Source organism: Acinonyx jubatus, chromosome B4 (assembly GCF_027475565.1).
Source record: "Acinonyx jubatus isolate Ajub_Pintada_27869175 chromosome B4, VMU_Ajub_asm_v1.0, whole genome shotgun sequence".
In the NCBI taxonomy this organism is placed as follows: Eukaryota; Metazoa; Chordata; class Mammalia; order Carnivora; family Felidae; genus Acinonyx; species Acinonyx jubatus.
Window position 1 is genome coordinate 126,265,599 of NC_069387.1, and position 23,362 is coordinate 126,288,960.

General features: G+C 43.5%; 1 long non-coding RNA gene across 1 annotated transcript in view; it reads left to right on the forward strand.

The window, feature by feature from the left end:
• The first annotated feature begins 2,547 nt into the window (after positions 1-2,547).
• LOC128316491 (uncharacterized) overlaps positions 2,548-23,362 on the forward strand; it is a 386,422-nt gene continuing 365,607 nt past the window's right edge. Inside the window, exon 1 of the long non-coding RNA XR_008300485.1 lies at positions 2,548-3,430. This is a non-coding gene — a long non-coding RNA (uncharacterized LOC128316491). The remainder of the gene's footprint in view (positions 3,431-23,362) is intronic.

Here is a 23,362-nt window from a genome sequence, read left to right on the forward strand (position 1 = left end):
ATTATGAAAATGCTCACCATGAAAATACTCACTAGGCAAAGTATCCACTGGAAAAAATAATTGCAAAAAAAACGGGGAGGAGATATAACCTCTGGAGAAAGAGCCTTTCTAGGAAAAATGCCTACCAGGAAAACATTCACTAGGAGAAATGACCACTCAAAAAATATGCGCAGAAAAATGTCTGGGGGGAAAGATCGCACCTAGTATTAAAAATTACCTACAGAAACATATCCTGCATTGAACAAATACTCACTGGGAAAATATGCACAGGAAATTACATTCATCTGGAAAATGGCCTTTGCTGTTATAGATACTGTGAAAAACAGGAAACTGTCATTTATTTTGTGTATATCAAGTGTCATGCTTTCTACTGATGGCTTCCTATTAACTCAATTGTTCCTCATAAAAGCTCTGTGAAATTGGGGTCCTGGGTGGCTCAGTCGGTTGTGTGTCTAACTCTTGATTTCGGCTCAGGTCATGTTCTCATGGTTTGTGAGATAGCGCCTGATGTTGTGTGGAGCCTGCTTGGGATTCTCTCTCTCCCTCTTTCTGCCTCTCTCTGGCTTACGCTCTTTCTCTCAAAATAAATAAACATTAAAAAAAAAAGAAAACAAAAGAAATAGGTACTATTCAATGCCCTATTTTATGTATGGGGAAACTGAGACACAGAGAGTTAAGTAAATTGTTCAAGGTTGCACAGGAAGTAAATGTGCCCCAGCTTTGAACTCAAACAATGATTCTTTTCATTAATTTATGGAGCACCTAATGCATGCCAAACACTGTGTTAGGCACTGAAAGAAACATAAAGCCCAGGTTTAATAACTTGATGTGGGAAACAGATGCATTGCAGACAATGAAGTTATAGTGACAGGAGCCTTTATACATTTGGTCTCCACCTTGGAAACTGAAGCCAAATGTTTCCACCAGCCTGAGGTTCCTTTGTGTGCTTTGAAAGAAGTTAACTGTCCTGATAAACCACAGGCCCCCTAAGAATAACAGCCACTGGGAAAACATTAACACCCAGGAGACCACTCACCAGTGCGCTGGGAAAACACATTCCCAGGGGATAGGTCCTCAAAACATGTACCCCGCTGGAGCACATGTTTGGAAGCTGGTCTCTCCACCATCCAGTCCAGATCTCTGCTCTGGACCACGTGAGCCCAGCAAAGATGACCAAGTCATGCCACAACCTGGTTAGTGAAATGGGCTGCAGGAAGCGTTGCCACAAGGGGGGAATTAGATGGAATCTGGTGGAAGTTCCGAGTTCTTTGGATTTTTAAAAACCGTTGCTTGTATGTGGTCTAACCCCACCAGTGCATTAGCCCCACGTGTTCAGGTCGGCCTGTGCAGTTCATCTCAGCATCCCCACTGCTTACAGAAGTCGATGCTCAATAAGTAATATTTCCAAACGAAGGAATGTTGACCATTGTATGGCAGAGGTGTCAAACTGCATGGATGCTGGAGTCAGATGACCTCATTTCAAACCCTGCACTGGCATTTCCTGGCTGTGCAGGCTTGGCCAAGTTACTTGCTAATTCTGAGCCTCAGTTTCTTCATCTGTGCGGTGGGGACAATAATACTTTTCCACTATGGCTATTTGGTGGGGGCGGGGTGGGGGAGTAGATGAGGGAGTGTCTGTTAAATAGTTAGCATAGTGGCTGACACATGGTAAGATAGTGAAGAAATAATCAGAACTGATCCCTTCCTTCATGAAGTTCATAGTCAAGTGGGTCATCACCCACCCACCATGCAAAAACTTCCAAATTGGAGGCAGAGGCCTGGAAAGGCTGATTAGTTAAGTCTGGAATCTGCAACTCAGGTTTTCTCTCTCCTCTGCCGTCTCTAGAGAACATGTGTGCTGTAGGGTTCCATCTGCTTCTGTAATAAAACATAAATTATTAAAACCATAAAATATTGATGAACTGTTTTTATAAAACAGAGGGACTTTAATGTATTGATTATGAATTGAGAAAGCCTTAATGAGCTTCAGGAAAAATAATTGGGAAATGATAGTGGGTTGATTTCCTTCTGTGCCCTTGAACAACAAGCAGTTTTGAGAATAAGCTCCTCTTGTCACCATCATACTGCATTTCTGCCACTGTAGCTTTAAAACCTACCCTCTGGGGCACCTGGGTGGCTCAATCGGCTAAGCTTCCGACTTCGGCTTAGGTCATGATCTCATGATTTGGTGGTTGGAGCCCTGCATCAGGCTCTGTGCTGACAGCTCAAAGCCTGGAGGCTGCTTTGGATTCTCTCTCTCTCTCTCTCTCTCTCTCTCTCTGCCCCTCCCCTGCTCATGCTCTCTCTCTCTCTCAAAAATAAGTAAACATTTAAAAAATTTTTTAAAAAAATAGAATAAATAAAACCTACTCTTCTGTGGACATTAAATGCCAACCCAAGAGAGAAAGAAGGGGGGGGGGGTGGATTCCTTACTAAAAAGCAACAATGTACTTTGGTTGCAAACTTAAATGCTCATGGGTGGTTCCCAGAGACTCTGGAGAACTAGTGGTTAACTCTGTTGTTATTTTCATGCTTAGGTGATTCCTCCAGTAAGTTTCTCTCACTGAATTTCAGGAAGACTTCTCTGTCCCTTTCATTTTAGGATGAAGAATCTGAGAGCTAGAAGCAAACTTCTCAGGGCCCAGGCCAACACTCTCATTTTTTTGGATGAGAAAACGGGTACCCACAGAGAGGAGTTACCTTGTCTGTGATCTCATAGTTCATTAGGGTCAGGACTTGGCTGGGCACCCAGGTGCCCTGACTCCCCGGATTCTTCTGCTTCCACATACTAAGGCGTCTTTTGGGTGGTGAGAGCTGGTCAAAGGTGGAACCAGGCTCTTGGGGCTTGGTCTTGATGACCAGTGAGATCTCCATCACTTGGAAGTATGGAGCAGAGGTTGAAAGGGAATCTGAAAAACCAGAGAGCAATGTGGTCACTCTCTCTCGGTCATCCACGTTGGCCTGCTGATCTTCAAAATCTTCACTTGTTTCAGGCTTGGAATTTTAGACACAGCTGCCTATTTGCGATGCCCGGGAATATTGAGGAAGGTCAAGACTCTGCTGTCAGTGGACTGCTCAAGCCCTTGCACCCATTACGTTAAGAAGGAAGCATGTCAGTGGCGACCAGGAACTGAGGCTCGGGGACGTCGATGGAATTGCCCGAGATTCACACAGCCCTTTGGTGGCTGAGCCAAGGGCTGCAAACATTGCCTTTGGAGAACTGGACTACGGATCCTATATAAATACCGTGCTGCCTTTTAATTATATGCTGAAGATAAGGCTTATTGACTTGGAACAATCAGAAAATAAGATGATGCCTATAATTAGGGATTCACTGTGCTGAGAATTTTCAGAGAAGGACTGAGGCTTTATTGACAGCAGAGTTCACTGCCAAGACAAGAGTGACGTGTTTGCAACGAGACCACCCGAGGTAAGGGGCTGTTATTTGCTTCATTTTTTCCTCCACATACTTTAGGTCTGATTCTTGCTAGGCAAGTTGGCAGGTAAGGTGCTGAAGTATTAGCAGGTAATATTTGCTGAGCACTTTCTATGTGCTAATGTTTCACTCCCGTTACCTCATTTTTCTTTCACAGCAATCTTCGAAGCAGGGATTATCATTGGCCCATTTTACAGATAAAGGCATTGAAGCATAGAAGGTTAAGTAACTTATCTGAGTTAAGTAGTGAAACCAGGGTTTGAGCCCAGTAGGATGGACTTGGGAACTAATGCTCTTTCTAAAGCTGATTATTTATTACTTTACAATTTACAAGTGAACAATGAGGGGGTTAGAGGCACTGACCTCCCCACACAGCTGAAAATCTGAGTGTAACTTTTCATTCCCCCAAATGTAACTACTAAATAGTCTGCTAATAGTTGACTGGAAGCCTTACCGATAGCATAACTAGTTGATTAACACATATTTTTGTATGTTTTATATATTATGTACTGTATTCTTGTAATGGAGTAAGCTGGAGCAAAGAAAATGTTATTAAGGAAATCATAGCATTTAAAGTACCATACTATCTTTATGGAAAAAAATTCGTGCATAAGTGGACCAGTGCAGTTCAAACCATGCTGTTCAAGGGTCAACTGTAATTGACATATAATATTGTTAAGTGTGAGGGTTACAACATATTGATTTGATACATTTATAGTGCAACGTGACTGCCCTTGTAGAGCTAGCTAACATTTCTGTGGTGTCACACAATCAATGATCATTTCTTCTAGAGGTGGGAGCAATTAAGATCTATTTTTTTAGCAAGTCTAATGTTTATAGTACAGTTTTCATGTCCGTTAGTAACCTTCTCAGGAGCTTCCTGGGTGTAATGGAAATTGGCCCCCTGAACTGGGAGGGCAGAGAGAGAAGAAAGAGATAGGCCATTCTAAGTTGTTAGGTGGCAATTTTAGTAAATAGAAACATTATCTCAAAGCTATGTCCTTGGAGTAGCCTCTGGGGGAGTAAAGGCAAGCAGAACCCACATTCCAAGGACAGGGATGGGGGTGAAGAGCCTCTGATCCCCTTGCCATAACAGGTCAACTGCCGGTCACGTCTTCTTGATGACCTTTCCCTACAGTTTTCTATAATCTGATACTGTGTATCAGATCTCCAGGACTCATGTATGTATCCATTAGTTACAAGTATGTACCCCTAAGCATTTCTCCTATTCCCCACCCACCAGTCCTTGGTAACTACCATTCTACTTTCTTGTTTTTTCCAGATGGATTCTTTTTAGATTCCATATATACGGGGTATCATACAGTATTTGTCTTTTTCTGTCTTGTATCACGCTGCATAATGCCCTCAAGGTCCATATTTATGTTGTTATAAATGGAAGGATTTCCTTCTATCTCATGGCTAAATAGTATTTCATTGTGTGTGTGTGTGTGTGTGTGTGTGTGTGTGTGTGTGTATGCATCGCATCTTCTTATGCATTCATACATTGATGATCATTTAAGTTGTTTCCAAATCTTGGCTATTGTGAATAATACTGCAAAAAACATTGCAGGGCATAGATGTCTTCCATATCCTATTTTAATTTCCTTTGGATGTATACCCAGAAGTGGGGTTGCTGGATCATAAATGGTAGTTCTATTTTTAATATTTGGAGGAACCTCCACACTGTTCTCCATAGTGACTGAACCAATTTATGATCCCACCATCAGTGCACAATGGTTCCCTTTTAGGGAGCCTACACTTTTTCTTAACTGTGGGCACCTTTATTCTTGTCTGAACCACACCAGTTCATTTGATACTATTGACCCCTCATTTCTTTTTGAAGCTGTTACTTCTCTTGGTCTCAACTCTGACCATTTCTTCTTGGTCTCCTTCACGGACATCCTTCTGCCCTGCCAGTCCCTGGTGGTTTCCCAGCGTTCTCTCCTGGGTCCCCAATTCTTTCTACTAGATGCATTCTGCTTGGGGCATCTCAGCCATTGCATTTTTACATGCACTGCTATTTGCTATTGCTCTGCCAGCTTCCAACCGCCAGCCCCGAACTCTCCCCTCATATCAGGGGAATGTGGTCTCATAAAATGAGTTGGAAAGTGTTTCCTCTGCTTATAATATCTGCAAGAGGTTGTACAGAATTGGTGTTATGTATTCCTTCGACGTTTGGGAGAATTTTCCAGTGAAACCATTTGGACATGGAGATTTATTTTTTGGAAGACTTTATGCTCTGAATTAAATTTACTTTTTTAAAAAAATTATTTATATATGTAAGTTTATTTATTTATTTTCAGAGAGAGAGAGAGAGAGAACATGAGGGAGCAGGAGCTGGGGAGGGACAGAAGGAGAGACAGAATCACAAGCAGGCTCTGCACCATCAGCGTAGGGCCTGATGTGGGGCTTGAACTCACAAGCAGTGAGAACATGACCTGAGCCCAGATCAAGAGTTGGACGCTTAACCAACTGTGCTACCCAGATGCCCGCAATTGAATTTCCTTAATAGTTAAAAGTCTGTGCGTGTTTGTGGTAGGGTCCCCTCCCTAAGGAAAGAAAAAAAACAGACAAACCTGTAGGCAACCTGGCTATATGTGACAACATCCCTCCTGACCTTGTAACAATGAGACCACTTAATCAGACTGCATGTTTGTGTGTTACCATATATGGGAGACAAAACAGTAAAAAATATATAAAAAAACTATGCCACATGGCGTTCAGGGCTCAGTTCTTTGGGTACAAACCCAACTGAGCTGTGCCAACAGGAATAAAGTCACTTCCTGGAAAGAAAAGCCTCAGTGTCAGGACTCTGTGAGAATCCTGCTACGGGTTATCTATTTCACCTTGGGTAGTTTACGGTTTTTCAAGCACTTTGTCCGTTCTTCATTACATTTATTATTTTCTTCCTTCTGCTTACTTTTATTTTGCTCTTTTATTTTTTTCTAATCCTTAAGGTGGAAACTTAGCTTATTGCTTTGGGACCTTTCTCCTTTTCTAATAAACATTTAATATTATAATTTTTCCTTTATGCACTTTATGCACTTTAGCGGCAGCTGACAGATTTGGCAAATTTTTCTTCAGTTCAGTGTATGTTTCCCTTAAGACTTCCTGGTTGACCCACTGATTATTGAAAAGTATGTTGTTAAAACACAAGTGGTATTGAGGTATTGCAGACTTCCTGTTATTGTTTAACTTCATTGGAGTCCAGTAACATGTTCTGTATGGTTTCAACTCTTTTAAGCTTGTTAGGCTTGTGTTACGGCTTAGAATATGGTCTATTGTGGTAAATATTCCACGCGTGCTTAAAGAGAATGTGTATTCGGATGTTGTTGTGTGGAAAGCACACAACACTCATAATTAATAAATATCAGTTCAATACAGTTGGTTGACGTCCTTGCTAATTTCTTGTGTGTTAGTTCTATATATAGCTGAAAGAGGAGGGTTAAGATCTGAAACCGTATTTGTGGATTTATGCATTTCTCCTTTTCAGTTTTTCAGTTTTGCTTTGTGTGCTTTGAAAATCGTTGTTAGGTTGCATACACATTTTGGACTATTATGTTTTCTTGCCGTAGTGACCTTTTTACCATTACGTTTTGTTCCTCTTCGGGCCTGGTAGTTTTCTTTGCTCTGAAGTCTATTTAGAATAGCCCTTGCAGCTTCCTTTTTATTAGTGTCTCTATGAGGGGTGCCTGGGGGCTCAGACCTTTAAGCTTCCGACTTCAGCTCAGGTCGTGGTCTTGCAGTTTGTGAGTTGGAGCCCTGCGTTGGGCTCTGTGCGGACAGCTCAGAGCCTGGAGCCTGCTTTGGATTCTGTGCCTCCCTCTCTCTTTGTGCCTCCTTCACTCCCACTCTGTCTCTCTCTGTCTCTCAAAAAAATAAATGTTAAAAAATATATAAATATTAGTGTCTGTGTGATACGTCATTTTTCATTTTTTCCCCTTTTAACTTAGCTATATCACTATAGTCAAAGTGAGTTTCTTATACACAGCCTATAGTTGGGGCATATGTTTTTGCCCATTCTGAAAATCTCTTTTATTTAGTGTGCTTAGAAAATTTACTATATTTAAAATTTACTATAAAATGTAGTAATATTTACTATAGTAAATAAAATTTACTATATTTACTATAATTTAATATATTTACTGTTACGTTTTTATTTAGATCTATCATTTTATTTCTCCTTTTGTTTCCCTTTGTTTTTCTCAGTTTCCCTTTCCCTGCCCTTTATTGGGTTATTTTAATAGTTTTAGTGTTTTATTTTAATTATATATTTAAATTTTGACTATATCTCTTTTATAGTTACTTCAGTATTCAACAAAGGGATGTCAATATACATACTTATTTTCTTGTAATCTACTTATAAACAAGACACGTATAGAAAACTTACCATCCTTTAGGTGCCTTTACTCCCCCACCTTTGTATCTGTCTTACATATTGCTTCTGAATTCATTTAAAACTCCACCAGAAAATGCTCTTTACTTTCAACTGTGAAATCCATTTTAAAAAACTCAAGAGGAGAGAATTGCCTATTATTTTATCCTGATATTTTCTATGTCTTTTGTTCTTCCTTCATTCTGACAATATTTCGTCTTCTTCTGGTTTCATGTACATTCATGCCAGGAGAAATTGCTTTAGAAATTCCTTAAAAGCAGGTGTATCTTACAGGTGCGTTGTCAAGAAATTCTCTGTTTATCTTCATCCGAGAATGCCTTTATTTTAACTTTGTTCTGTTACAGATCACTACATACAGAATTCTAGATGGACGATTTTTCTCTTTCAGCACTAAAAAACATTAGAGTCCTTTTTTCTGGCCTCCATGATTTCTGATGAGAAATTCATAGTCATTTGAATATTTGCTTCTCTTTAAGTAATGCATTCTTTTTCTCTGGCTGCTGTCAGGAATTTTTTCTTTATCTTTAGTTTTTGTAATTTGTCTGTGATGTGTCTTTGTATGTGTATTTCCTTGGGTATATCCTGTTTGGGTATCACTGAACACTTTTACCCTGTAGCTTTATACAGTTTTGCCAAACTTGGGGAAAGTTTTCAGCCTTTTTTTTTTAATTTTTAAAATGTTTATTTATTTTTGAGAGAAAGAGAGAGAGAGAGAGCGAGCGAGCAGGGGAGGGGCAGATAAAGAGGGAGATACAGAATCCAAAGCAGGCTCCAGGCTCCAAGCTGTCAGCACAGAGCCCGATGTGGGGCTCGAACCCACGAACCGTGAGGTCGTGACCTGAGCCAAAGTCAGACACTTAACCGACTGAGCCACCCAGGCACCCCTCAGTCTTTATTTTTTAAAGGTGTTCAGCGTCACACTCTCTATCTTCCCCCTTTGGACTCAGATAACACAAATATTAGACCTTTTGTAATAGTGCCACAGGTCTATAATGGTCCACTTATGTAATGTTTTTTTTCCCTCTCTGTTCTTCAGATTGGATCATTTTTATTAAAATATCAAGTTTGCTGAATATTTGCTCTGTCATCTCCATTCTGCAATGGAGCCCATCCAAGGGAATTCTTTAAAAAAAAATTTCACTTAGCTACTTTTAACGTTTTTGATAGATCTTCTATTTCTTTATTGAGATTCTCCATTTTCCATTTGTTTCAAGATGGTTTATGATTGCTTGTTGGAGCATTTGTATAATGACTGCTTTAAAGCCTTTGTCAACTAATTCCAACACCTGTGTTGTCTGTTAACCGTTTCTTCCCAAGGGAGCTAAGAGCTTTCTGGTGCTTGTATACTGACTGATTTTGAGTTAGATTCTGAACGTTTGGGTTGCATATTATGCAACTCTGGTCCTTATTTAACTAACTCTTATGGAAATTGTTTTGCTTGAGCAGGAAATCAATGGGTTAGATTCAGGTAGCAAGTTCCAACCTCCCTTTTGTGAACTCTGGCTCCAAAGGGAGTTTGTTTTTCAAACCTCTGTCCAGCTATTTAGATCTGGCCACCGCTGCGCCACCCGGTGGTCAGTCTAGAGACATGGGTCAGGGTACATCTGTGAGTCCAGGTCTCAGTGTTAGGTATGCTGAATTGAATCCGACCCCATGCAGGCACAGCTTGGGTGTGAGCACACGAATTCATCAACCACTTTACGGGGTGGGGTGGGGGGTCCTCTCTCTTGAGCCCCTGTGTCTGCTTTATGTCTCCGGTGCTTCTCATTTATTTTCCTGGGGCTCCCCTTTTCCTTCCTTTGGCTAGAAAGTTGGGGCTTTAGTTAGCTTACCTTGCTAAGCACTTAGCAGCTATGCCTGTATCTGGGGCCAAGCTGCAGGAAGACAGAGAAATAGAGACGAATGTAAGATGCTAACAATAGGAAAACTGCCTCTGGGGTGCATGGGGATTCTCCACACTGTCCTCAGGGCTGTCTGTAAGTTGAAAACTATTCTAAACTGAAAAAGTACAGGGGCGTCTGGGCAGCTCTGTTGGTTAAGTCTCTGACTTGGGCTCAGGTCATAATCTCACAGTTTGTGGGTTTGAGCCTCATGTTAGGCTCTGTGCTGACAGCTCAGAGCTTGGAGCCTGCTTCAGATTCTGTGTCTCCCTCTCTCTCTGCTCCTACACTGCTCGGATTCTGTCTCTCTCTCTCAATAAATAAATAAATAGAGTTTAAAAAGTGCATTTATAAAACACAAATGGAGAGGGACGCCGGGGTGGATCAGTTGGTTGACTGGTGAGTTCGAGCCTGGCCTTGGGCTCTGTGCTGACAGCTGGGAGCCTGGAGCCTGCTTTGGATTCTGTGTCTCCCTCTCTCTCTGCACACCCCCCTCCCCCCGGTTACGATCCGTGTCTCTCTCTCTCTCTCTCTCTCAAATAAACATTAAAAAAATTAAAAATATAAAAACCTCAAATGGGTGTTTGCTGCACTGAGCTGAGCCAGGCCCCCTCCCTCAGCGTTTTGGTCCCCGTAGCCTCCTGCTGGGCCTCTGGCACTGACATCACAGGATTGCTTGGGGTCTAGATCTGCGAACGGAGAGAGGGGAAAATGTGCCCTGTCCTGCGCCTGGAGTCACGACCAGAAGCTGCTCCTGGAGCCGTCTGTGTTCACCTGGGTGCTCACTTGCTGGGTTTGGGCTGCTGTGTGCACCCACTGGGCACCACCAGAGGAAAAGCCACGGCAGACTCACCTCCCGTTTGCTCGTTCGAATTCTCATCTTCCAGGTTAAGAAGTAAAAGATTACCGATATCCCAAAAGCGTCCGTGATGACTCTCTCACTTTCCTGCTAGAAGCACCCATTATCTCCGGACTTGATGGTGCCCATTTCGGAACTTATCTTTTATCTGCCATCTATACCACGGTAGCTGTGCATTTTTTGAACTGTATATAAATCGAATCGTACTTTTATGTCTGGCTTCCTGTGTTCACCAGGGTGAGATTCACCTACGTGGTTGTGTGTAGCTGTCCTTATTTTCATTTCCATGTTCCATCCTGCGAATACACGGCAATGTGTTTACCCATTCAAGTGCCGATAAGCACTGGGTTGTTTCTGGTTTGGGGCTGTTGGAAGAATGCTGTATGACGTTCGTATACAATTCTTGGAGCACGTGCACATAGGTTTCTCTAGGATATATACCCAGGAGTGGAATTGCTGGGTCATAGGATACATCTTCAGCTTTGATAATAATGGCACACTGTTTTCTCGAGTGTTGTTCCAGTTTACATGCTCACCAGCAGTATATGAAAATCCCTGTGGCTCCATGGGGCCATTTTTAGTCATGTTTGCTCCCACCACACATGGCACAAACGATGTTCAATATACGTTTGTTAAGCTATTGAACTGACAGCTGGCTATGACTGTATTATGTATGATTGAGGTGAAGTCCTTTTGTTCAAATTTTGAAAAGCCCTGGGTTACGCTCCACTCTCATTAGAAAGGGATCGAGGACATGTCACAACAATTATCTCCAGTGGAAAATGTGCTAAAGAAACCTAATGATGATTTGTGAAGGGGAAAGAGAATCTCGGGGCCATTGAAGACTGAAATGACATATCAAAGGCCATCATCTACTCAGGGAGTTGGGTTTGGTGGAAAGCTCTGGGCAGGAGAATAGAAGCGGTATAAAAGAGGGATTATTGCAAGAACCCCAGGACAGGAAAGGAAAGAATGACTGAGAAGATTCCATGGTGGGGGAACAGAGGGTGAGTCACTTGTTCGGTGTTAAGCATCATGATTCACTCCATCAAAGTAATGGGATTCAAGGCTAGATGGAAGGAATATCAACTACACAGTGTTAGAAGAGGCGTCTCTCCATTTCTGGACTCTAATTTTGGGTCCTGACTTCTTCCCATAAACTATCTTAAACTCTTAGACTTGGAGAAAGCCTCACAACCTGGGCGATGGACAGTTTAATACAGAGGGATGATCTCATGGTCTTACAAGGATAAGTCACAAAAATTCATAAAATCCTTCTGAATCTGGTACGGATGGAAGAGTTGTTATATGAAATAGGATATTCTGAATTAAGCGAGAATTACTGTTCAAGCCCCCTGAAGAGATCAGTTTTTGAATGATAAAATAAAATCCATTCAGTGTAACAGCTGGACTAACCTTAATGAGAGTAAACATTTAAAAACTTTTTTAATGTTTTAGTTTTTATTTTTGAGAGAGAGACACAGAGCATGAGCAGGGGAGGGGCAGAGAGAGAGAGGGAGACACAGAAGCCGAAGCAGGCTCCAGGCTCCGAGCTGTCAGCATGGAGCCCCACCCAGGGCTTGAACCCACAAACTGTGAGATCATGACCTGAGCTGAAGTCGGACACTTAACCGACTGAGTCACCCAGGCACTCCAACGAGAGTAAGCATTTATTATTATTATTACATTTCTTTCATATGCCAAGCTGTGTCTGGGTGCTTTCTTTATATGATTTTCTCAACTGATCCTCACAAAAAGTTTATGAGGTAGGAAATATTATCTCCATTCTACAATTCGGGAAGCTGAGGCAAAGAGAGGTTAAGTGACCCACTGAAGGTCACACAGCCAGTAAGAGCCAGTAAGGGAACCAAACGGCTCAAGTGACCCCAGAGCCTGCCTTCTGTGCTCTTCGATGCTTGTTTTTCATTGCTATATAACACAACTCATTTTATTTTGGCATATGATTCTATGAGTTTTAATACATGCGTAGATTTTTGTAAACATCTTCACTATTCTGACACAGAACAGCACCACCATTTCAAAAACCAGCCTCACGGTGTTCCTTTATAATCTCATCCTTCCCACCCCTAGCCTTTGGCAACCACTATAGTTTGGTCTTTTCTAGAATGTCATATATTATCATACGGTACATAATCTTTTGAAATTGACTTTCTTCACTCAGCATAATGCTTTTGAGATTCATCCACGTTGCTGTGACTATCGATAGTTTGTTCCTTTTATGGATGAGTAGTGTTTCATTGTATGGATGTACCACAGTTTATTTATCCATTTACTTACTGAAGGACATTTTTGTTATTTTCAGTTTTGGGGGCGATTTTTTAAAATTTATTTGGAGAGAGAGAGAGAGCGCAAGTGGAGGAGGGGCAGAGAGCGAGGGAGGCAGACTCCCAAGCGGGCTCCATCCTGCCAGCATAGAGCCTGACACAGAGCTTGAACTCATGGAATGTGAGATCATGCCTTGAGCTAAAGTCCAGAGTTGGTTGCTTAACCGACTGAGCTACCCAGGCGTCCCACTGGCTGGTTTTGACTAACATTCACACTCAGGGTTTTGAGTGAACACGTCTTCATTCCTCCAAGGTCCATGTAAGGAGTGTGATTTCTTGGTCATGCAGTTGTGTGTATGTTTAAGCTCTCTAAGAAATTGCCAAGGTATTTTCTAGTGGGGTTGCGGCATTTTCCATTCCCGACTGCAATGCGCAAGAAACCCAGTTGCCACCTGTCCTATAAGCACTTAGTCATGTCAGATGTAACATTTTCTAAGAAAAAATTAGCCATTCTAATAGATGTGTGGGCATATCTCACGATTTTAATTTGCATTTTCCTAATGATTTACGACATTGAATATCTTTTCCTGTTCTTCTCTGCCATCCACATATCTTCTTTGGTGAAGTATCTGCTCCATTCTTTCGTCCGTTTCAAAACTTGGGTTGTTTGTGTTTTTATTGTTGAGTTTTGACATTCTTTATATATTCTAACTAGAAGCTCTTTTTTGTTGTTGAAAAGCGATTTGCAAAGTGTTTTCCTCCAGTCTTCAGCTTGTGCTTCATTCCCTGAACATTGCTTTCTGCAGACCAAAGTTTTTTTATTTATTTTTTTATTTGAGAGAGAGAGAGAGAGAGAAAGAGAGAGTGAGTAGAGGAGAGTGGCAAAGGGGAAGAGAGAGAGAGGGAGAGAGAGAGAGAGAGAGAGAGAATCTTAAGCAGGCTCCATACTCAGCACAGAGCCCGACGTGGGGCTAGATCCCATGACTGTAGGATCGTGACCTGAGCCAAAATCAAGAGTCAGACACTCAACCGACTGAGCCACCTAGGCACCCTCAGACCAAAGGTTTTAAGGAAGCATAATTGATCCATTTATTATTTTATGGATCATGCTTTCACTACTGTGTCTATGAACTTTTACTTAATCAAAGGCCACCATTGTTTTCTCTGATGTTTTCTTCCAAGCGTTTTATATGATTGTGTTTTCCACTCATGTCTCTGTTTCTTGTTTTGAATTAATTTTTGTATGACGTGCAAGATATAGGTTGAAGTTTATTTTCTTGCGTATAGATGCCCATTCATTCCCAAACTGTTTGCTGCAAAGACTATCATTTGAATTGCCTTTGCAACTTTGTCAGAAGTCAGTTATGACCATATCTGTGTAGGTATATTTTTGGAGTCTATTTTAGGAGTTGGCAAAAGTTTTCTTAAAGGGCTAAATCGTAAATATTGTAGGCTTGTGACCACATGGTCTGGTTTGCACGACAGTGGCCATAGACAATAGGTGTTGTAGGGAGAGAGGCAGTGTCAGACTTGGGAGGTGAGTTGAAGGCCACCTGCAGATTTCTACTTCGGGACCTGAAGTTATTGGACCTTTCAGTTGCTAGAATTCTAGATCAGCGTATTAACTGGATTAGACTCCTCTTGCATCCTGACCCAAAGTTCCATAGGCCAGAGATTCTCCGGTCTGTGTGTGCGCCAGGATCACCTGGAGGTAAAACAGATAGCTGAGCCCACTCCCTGAGTGTCTGAGTCAGTTAAGTCTGGGCTGGGGTATGAGAATTTGTATTTATAATAACTTCTAATGTGGTGCTGATGTTGCTTGTTCCTTTGTTCCAGTCTGTTCAGAAGTAATGTCCTCTGTCCAAGTGAATGCAGTTGCCACGCGTTCTGCCCTGGGGCATCTTTGCATTTTTAGCAGTGGATGTTTGCAGGGAAACTGCTTGGGGCTCCAGCATGTGCTGTCTGGAAGTGCAAGGCACTTAAGGCCTCATGATGAACCCTTGAGCCATAGAAGATAAGAGCTGCTGTTACATGTTAGTAGGCAATTCTTTTTTTTTTTTTTTTTTAGAGAGAGAGAGAAAATGTGAGCTGGGGAGAGGGGCAGAGGGAGAGAGAGAGAGAGAGAGAGAGAGAGAGAGAATCCCAAGCAGGCTCCACATGTGGAGCCTGTAACGGGGCTGGATCCCACGACCCTGGGATCATGACCTGAGCCAAAGTCAAGAGTCAGACACCAAACTGACTGAGCCACCTAGGCGCCCCTCATTCTGAGATGCATTCTGGACGGTGGCTCTGAAGGTCCCAGGGGAAGTAGCACCCCAGTTGCCCATGGTGGCGACCAAGTTGGTCTTACACATCATGCCCTCACATTGGCTTTCCCCCCTTCCATGATTCACTATCCATTCTCCCACTCCTGTTCCTAGGCTCCCTTTCCAAAACAAATTACCTGCATGCAAGTCCTTGACTCAGGCCCTGCTTTCCAGAGGAAACTCAGTCTAAGACATTGACTGTGGCTGTCTATCTCTTCCGCTGTCTCAATGAATTAAATGGCCTAATTGATATTTACCTGGCATGAGAAGCACAGAGTTCCCAAGACTCCCCTAGACTCCATGGTCAGGGACTACGGATTACTCATTGTTGTACCCACAGCACACATGGTAGTGACTGACATATGGTGGGCGTCTGGAGAATTATGAATAAATGATTCAGTGAAAGTATTTTTACACTTATTAAATGGGCGTGGGTGGAGGGGATGGTGCAGGAGGAAATGGCAGGTGCTGAGTCTGGTTACAGAGAGAAGGCTAGCACTCACACAGTGACTGGAGCGCAGGGCAGGACTCGAGCTAACAAATTTCAACAAATTGTGAAGGAGGGGTTTAGGCGATCCCAGTTGGAATCCGCCTCCTGCTTTTCCTAGCTGTGTGACCAGACGCAGCTTTCCCTTCGAACTTCCATTCCCCCTCTGTAAAATGGAGGAAGAGCCATATCTTTCTCAGCGAAGTTTATCGAGACGAGAGTGTGATGCAGTGGGCTAGACATGTAGCAGTCTTTCTGGCACATAGTAGGTGTTTGAAACATGTTAATTCCCTCTGTGGTCGGCCACCCACCCATCAGAGGTGCGCTGGCAGGAGGTGGGAACGCAGGACCTCTAAGATTCTCTCCACTTCTGGGATTTCAGGAGACTGTGGCAACAGCCAGAGACGGGCTAGTAACATTAAGAATGAAAATCACAATGCTTATTAATAGTAGCTAATGTTAATATAGTGTTTACCATATGCCGGGCACTGTTCCAAAAGTTTTAGGTTTTGGCTCATTTGATTCTCCAGCCACTCTAGGTGGTAGGTTCTGTTATACTCCCAATTTTCCAAATGACGAAACTGAGGCACACAGAGAAGGGAAGTGACCTCACCAAAATCACACAGCTAGTAATGAGTTCAGCTGGGATATGAACTGAGGCCGTCCCCGCTTTTAACCTCTGGGCTGTATTTCTGGGATTTGAAATAGACTGTTCTGGTCTCACGGTGGAGCCTCGGGGTCCTGACCACTGTGTCTCCCAGCACTGGGACTAACCAGTACGATGTAGTAACGGGATTACAGGTTGTACAGCAATCTCACACATCTTATCTGTTGAGCATGTATCACTGGAGAAGGGGAAGAGTGTTACAATTATCTCCAGAGCTGGTGTCACACCCCTCATGTTTAATGAGCCAGGTACTCAGCTATGTAGCACTGAGAAAGGCATAGTTTCCACCTGCAAGAAGCTGTCTCTACCTTTAAGGAGGGTGGAAAGGTAGAGCACATGAACAAGGAAATGCCACGTGTAATTAATTCATGGCGTGGGGGCAGTGAAAAGAGGGAGTGGTCAACAGTGCCTGGGAGATCTGGGGCAGGTCCTGGGGGGCCACTACTAAGCCTCTACTCTTTCTGTCACTTAAATTGCCTCCTGAGACTTTTCACTTTCTCCCAAAGCAGAACAGGTTAAGAAAAAAAATAAATAAAAAGATTACAGCTAGAACATGTCAATATGTAAGGGGATAGAATGAGAATTATTGGTGTTTGCACAAAGCATTTGCCTCCTGTCCATCCCTGGCTGTTTGTTTGAAAAGTTGCCCTGAAGAATGTCAGGTTTTGTTAAGATCTGGAAGGAGTAAGATTGAAATGCTCGGGCATTGCTTGTCTCCTCTCGTATTATTTGTGTACATGGGAAATGCAGAAATCCAATGAAAAGTCTTTTGTTTTAAATTGGTCTGTTTGATGTGCCTGAAATTGATGGATGATGCCGCTGGCTTAATATAGACAAAAATCTCTCCTTCTATGCTACGCACTGCACTCACACAGCCCGGGTTTCCTTTTCAGTGGAAGGCAGGGGGCAGGTAAACAAAAGGAGGAACACGGCTGAGCCCTGGTAGGGGGGAGTCCTCCCATGTTCTTGGTATGGACTTTTCCTATTACAAAAACAGCAACCCCTGCATTTCTTATGCTTCCCACCTCCAGAGTGGTGCAGTAAATTGTCTGGGGTGTGTGTGCTTTGGGGGGGTGGTGATCTGTCCACATTTCTGTTTGGACTCAAGTAACAAAGGGGGCTGGTTTGGCTTTATCCTCGTCTTCCACATGACCAACAGGAGGCAATGACCCCAGTAAATGCAGATGCAAACTTCTTCCCAATGGGCTGGTTGTAGTTCAGGATCAGGAGGCCGGAAGATGATGGATCCATTTAGCAGTCCCACCAAAACCCCCAGATATTCCAACATGGACTTTGTGCTTGATGACTTTTGTTTACCCCTCCAGATCCTACCTTCTCTGTTCTTTGCTGCATTCGAAAATACGTGCTCACCCCGGTCTCAGAAAATACGTGTAGCCCTGGTCTCAGACCGGGGAGGTCTGGAAGGAAGAGGGTAAGGCTGGGGCATTTATTCCCATGGCTTTCTCCCTGCCGGCTGTCATTGGTCAGCTGCATTCCTTAACTAAAGTATGTGACTCTCTCAGGCAGTCACTCCCTCCCCTTATGCCTTAAAGTTTAAGCATAGTGACAGCTCCCACTGTATGCAGGTCTAGTTGCTTTTCCTAAATTCTTCCCCATACCCTTGTAAATAGATGCTTTATTAATGTTTACGTATTTTTGAGAGAGAGTGAGAGAGAGCGAGCAAGCTTGAGCAGGGGAGGGGCAGAGAGAGAATCCAAAGCAGGCTCCAGGCTCTGAGCTGTCAGCACAGAGCCTGATGTGGGGCCTGAACTTACAAACAGCAAGATCATGACCTGAGCTGAAGTCGGACGCTTAACCGACTGAGCCACGCAGGTGCCTATAAATAGATACTTTATTAAACCTTCCTCCGTAACTTAGCCTGACTGGTTAGCTTCTATCAGTGGGTTAGCCAACGATGGCTGCACCAATATATATCCCATCCCACCCTCCTTCTTCAAACATAATCTCGATACTCTTCCACCAAGAGAGTCTCCATGTTCCCTCCTTAAATCTGGGCAGGACTATGAAAATGGCAGAAATATGCCACGTGAATTCCAAGGTTGAGTCATTGGTGGAGTCCAAGGTGGGGGCAGTATCGCTTCCACCTGGTCCTCCGGGGATGCCTGCTCATGGAACCCAGCCAGCATATGGAGAGGACATGTATCCTTGTCCTGGTCCCAGGTCCCAGGTGCCAGGGGGTCACATGCCCAGCTGCCAGGCATGCGAGTGACAGAGCCTTCAGATGATTCTAGCCCTGGACCTTTGAGCTGCTCCAACCAATGCGAGTAGAGCAGAGACAGGGAGTCCAAAATGTAGCCCTGTCCAAATGGCAGCTTTATGAGCACAATAAATATGTTTTCGAGCCCCTAAATTTTAAGGTGGTTTGTTATACAGCAGTAGATGATCAGTAATAAAGTTGATATTTGGCCTCTATTTTGCTCTTGCTTTTTACTTCTCTCCTTGTTTAGAAAGTTAGATGGGGAGGAGAGATATATATGCACTGGATGTGCTGCAGAGACTCTGACATTCACATGCTGTTTTCCAGGCCCTTCAATACGCATTTTATAATGTTCCCTCATGTATGTTTCACCACAAACCTAAGTGGAAGGTGTTACTGTCCACATTCTTCAGATAAAGAGACCATACAAGCAGGAGAAAGATGCAGCAACCGATCAAGATCGCTCAGATGGTCAACTTGGGAGTCTGACATGGAACCCAGGTTGGCAAAACTCCAAATCCTATGTTCCTAAAATGGTGCCAGGTGATTCTATCTTATTAAAATGCTAATATAGAAAGCTGCTCCGTTGTCACTTAGGTCACCAGTTTTGGTCAGTGGAATCTCCATTGTTTTCATCTTGAAGGGAAGAAGAATCCTTTCTTATGTCCTGGTCAGCCTTTATTGAATCGTGTTTCACCCGGTCTCAGTGATGCTCTGGGAGTGCACTGCCTCCTTGGGTCTCAGTGATGCTCTGGGAGTGCACTGCCTCCTTGGGTAGTGACCGCTAGGTCACCTTGCTCGTCATCCATGTTTGCTCTGCAGGAAGGTGGAGAGCCCCTGGGCATGTTGACCACGGTCTTTCCCATGTGACCCTTGGACACCTCCTGCACTCAGTGTTCTTCACATGTATTGACTGTGTGTTCCTTAAGATCAGGAACTATGGTGATTTGTTCATCTTTGTGCTTCCAGTGCCTACAATTTAATAAGTAGCTTAGTGAGAATTTGTCAGATGTCTGAATGCATCCTTATTTTCCCAGGCAAAAGGTTTTATCTGACTTGCCCCTTCCTTCATTTCTCATGTCAAGGCCTCCTCCATTGCTGTATCTGACCTCCAAGCAGACATGCTTCTCCATCTCTGGAACGTGTATTTCATTTTTAGACCACAGAGCCCATCCTGCCTGGTCTGTAAGCTACGGTTTGCAGACACTATGGTCCTAATTGTCGCTCACTCATCAGTTCCTGATCTAATTCTCAGAGTTTTTTCATCTTCTCAGGGACTGTCTCAACTATGCCAGCTGCTACTAGGAGAGTTTTTCCTAAAAAAACACAATTTGATAAGTTTTTGCCCTGCTTCAACCGCCATTCACGTCTTGGTTTCTACAAGGATCAACTCCATCACTTGCTATCCATCAGGCCCTTCATCACTGGCCTCCGTGGACCTTTCTGTGCACGACTAACTGCTTGCCCTATGCATGCGCCATCAAGTAAAGGCACACTGGACTTGTCATCATGGCCTGGACAAAACAGGTTCTTTCATGATCTTGTGACTTCATACCTTGTTTTGAAGGTATTTTTGGTTTTGGTTTTGTTTTCTGCCCCCACCTCTCCTGTTTTTCTCTGCCTGGCGAGCTCTTTAGCTTCAATATTTCCTCTTCGGTGATTCTGTTCTAGCTCTAACAGGCTGATAAGCTCCTGTATCCTTTACATAGTCACAGCATCTTGTCTGTGACTCCGTTCCAGTACTTAATGCATTGTTAAGTCATTTATGTGTTTACAGTGTCTGGCTCCCCTATCAGTCTGCAAGCTATTTAGGGGCCAGGATTGTGGCTTAATTATCAGTGAATCCAGATGTCCCTGCCTCTGCCACTGACCACGCTATCGGGTTAATTAAGACTTGAGACTGTAATCAATAACTTGAACGTGAAGCCTGGTTCTAGCCTACATTTGCCGGATCTGAGGGCAAGGCACACTTCTCCACTCCCTGGAGTCTAAAGTTTCTTTTCTTTTAAAATAAGAAATTTTGAATGATAGGATTGTGTGTGTTGAATGAGACAAGCCATGGGAAGCACTCGGCACCTCGTAAACACTTAATAAATATTATCTGCAGTACTTTTTACTGCACAGCCGCATTACTAGACATTAGCTCATTAAATCTCATGACAGTTCTAGTAAGTAGGCATTATTATTTCCATTCTACAGCGAGGGAAACAGGCTCAGGGAGAATAGGGAGCTTTCCCAGGGCTGTGTGGTTGGTATGCCATGAAGCGCCTAGCGTGGGGTGCTTTCTAGGGGCTCAGTACAAGCTTGAAAATCTTCAGCCTCCTTCGCCCTTGTCTCTGGCGGTCAATCCACACTTCACATTTCTTGGCCTCTGGAAGCAGAGTTCAGCTCCAGAGGGGTCTGTCTCCAGTTCCCCCTTTTCCAACCACCTTCCAGGTTGTTCGTTCTGAGCCAGGCGGCGCGTGGGCTGGTTTGTTTGTTTTTGACGCCGCTGAAAAGATGTCTTCAGGCTCATTCCCAGGTCAGTACACAAACTCATTCCATCTGCCTTACAATTAAGATTCAAAAGCAGGAGGCAAGAAAATTCCTCCCTGAGCACCGATTCCAATCAGCGATTATGCTCTTAATGACCGGCTAATAAAGAATTCACAAAAGCAAACCACACGATTAAATATAGAATTGTATTGATGCCGACCTGTTGGGAGTACTTTCTGTTCCTTTTCCAGAACAATGTCTGAGAACAAGAATATAATACTCCTTCCTTGAACATTTTTTTGCCCTTTTAAGTAGAGCCATCTCTAAAACAAAGATTTGTTAGGAGGTATCCATTCCCCAGAAGCCAATAAAAGGCTGCTTTAAAAACACAGTCCAAGGAACGTCAATGAGGCCCCACGTTTGCCCATCCGCAGACTGGTCTGACTGGTGATTAAAGCACGGTAGCCTCAGACGAGTTTATGTGAGCTGTGCTCATGTTAGCAGCGTCACAGGGAAACGGAAAAAGAGACGTTTGAAAATGAAACAAAACTCAACATTCTAATAACCTTGGCGATGAGCGTAACGATGGGCCAGCCTCCACGCTGAGAGCTTTGTGCATACGATCTTGTCAGGGCCCCAGAAAAGCCCTGGGAGGGAGCCACTGTTCCATTTTACAGCCGAGCAGAGTTCAGAGGGCTGACTTAACTGAGGTCACTTGGGGATGTGTGCCCAGGTGTCAGTGATTCCTGCATCCTGACTCTTGGCCGTGACTCACAGGAGAAAAGAATATCCAAGTTGTAGTGATGGGGGATGCTGTGTATGTTTTGACTGGATGTATACTGGGCCTGGTGTTTAGAGCTTTCACAGACCAATTTAGCTTGACTAACACCTTGTTGGGCCGGCATTGCCCATTTTTCTCATTTTCTTGATGGGGTAGTGGGGGTCCTGAGAGGTTGTCACTCTCTCAAGGTGACTCAGCTGGTGAGGGACATGGCCTCACCTTTCACACTAGACCTGGAAAGGTGATCGAGGTCGGTAGTGGGGATGGGCAGAATGAATCTCCTGTTTCTTTAGGGGCTGAGTGAGTGGGTAGCACCTTGCTTCCCTGGGAAAAGCCAGCTGAGAAGAAAAAGACTCACTCTTCACTCCTTCCTATGGGCCTCAGTGACCTGAGGACAACCACAGAGAGGCTGTGTTAATCTGCTGGAGTCGCCATAACAAAGGACCATAGACTGAGTGGCTTAACCATAGAATTATTTTCCCACAGTTCAGGGGGCTGACCATCCAAGATTCTGGTATTGGTGGGGTTGATTTCTTCTGAGGGCTGTGTCCTTGGCTTGTAGACAGCAATCTTCACATGGGCTTTCCTCTCTGTGCACATGTGTCTGTGTCCAGATTTCCTCTTCCTATGCTTATATTGGATTAGGAACAACGCTGAAGCCTTCCTTTTAACTCAGTCATCTCTTTAAAGATCATATCTCAGGCACTTGGGTGGTTTAGTAAGTTGAGTGTCTGCCTCTTGATTTCAACTCAGGTCATGATCTCTCACAGTTCCTAAGATCGAGCCCCTCATCAGGCTCTGCGCTGACATCATAGAACCTGCTTGGGATTCTTTATCTACCTCTCTCTCTCTCTGTCCCTCCCCAGAGCAAGCTCTCTCTCTTTCTCTCTCAAAATAAACTAAGCTTAAAAAAACCCCACATCTCTAAATACAGCCACATTCTAAGTTCTGGGTGTTGGGACTTCAACATATAAATTTGGGGGAAGAAGGGACTCAATTCAGGCCATAACAGAGTCCCAGTAAGTTTTTCGTTTCGTTTTATTTTATTTTTAACTACATGGCCTCATCAAACATCCACTAAGACCTTTGGTAAGTCCATATGGTGAGAACCTCCAAACCTCTCAGATTCCTCATCTCTAAAACTGGAGGCTGGTGAAAGGATAAAATGTGACAATACATTTAAAGCATAAAGTGGTTCACGAGCTGGAAGTGTTCATTCCCACACTGCTGCACAAACTCTTCTCCCAGCACCACAGCTGTTCCCAAAATGTGGCTGGCTACTCTGTGGGCAGTTAAAGGTCAGGGTCCCAAGGTTTGGGGGAAGATGCTGCTGGAGCTTGGGATGGTGAATTTTCTCTTGCTTATTGTGTCTGCCTTGTACCTTTAGAGTGGTAGATAGAGACAGTGCTAGGTGTTTGCAAAATCATGTTTTATGTTCTCCTTCTTGTGCACCCAGGCTGATTATAGTTCCCAGATACCCATACGGGTTGATTAGGGATGTGTGGCTAGTTTCTAGCCAATAGCGTGTGGGTAGAGGTGGTATAATCTACTCCCAGCCCATGCCAATTCTTT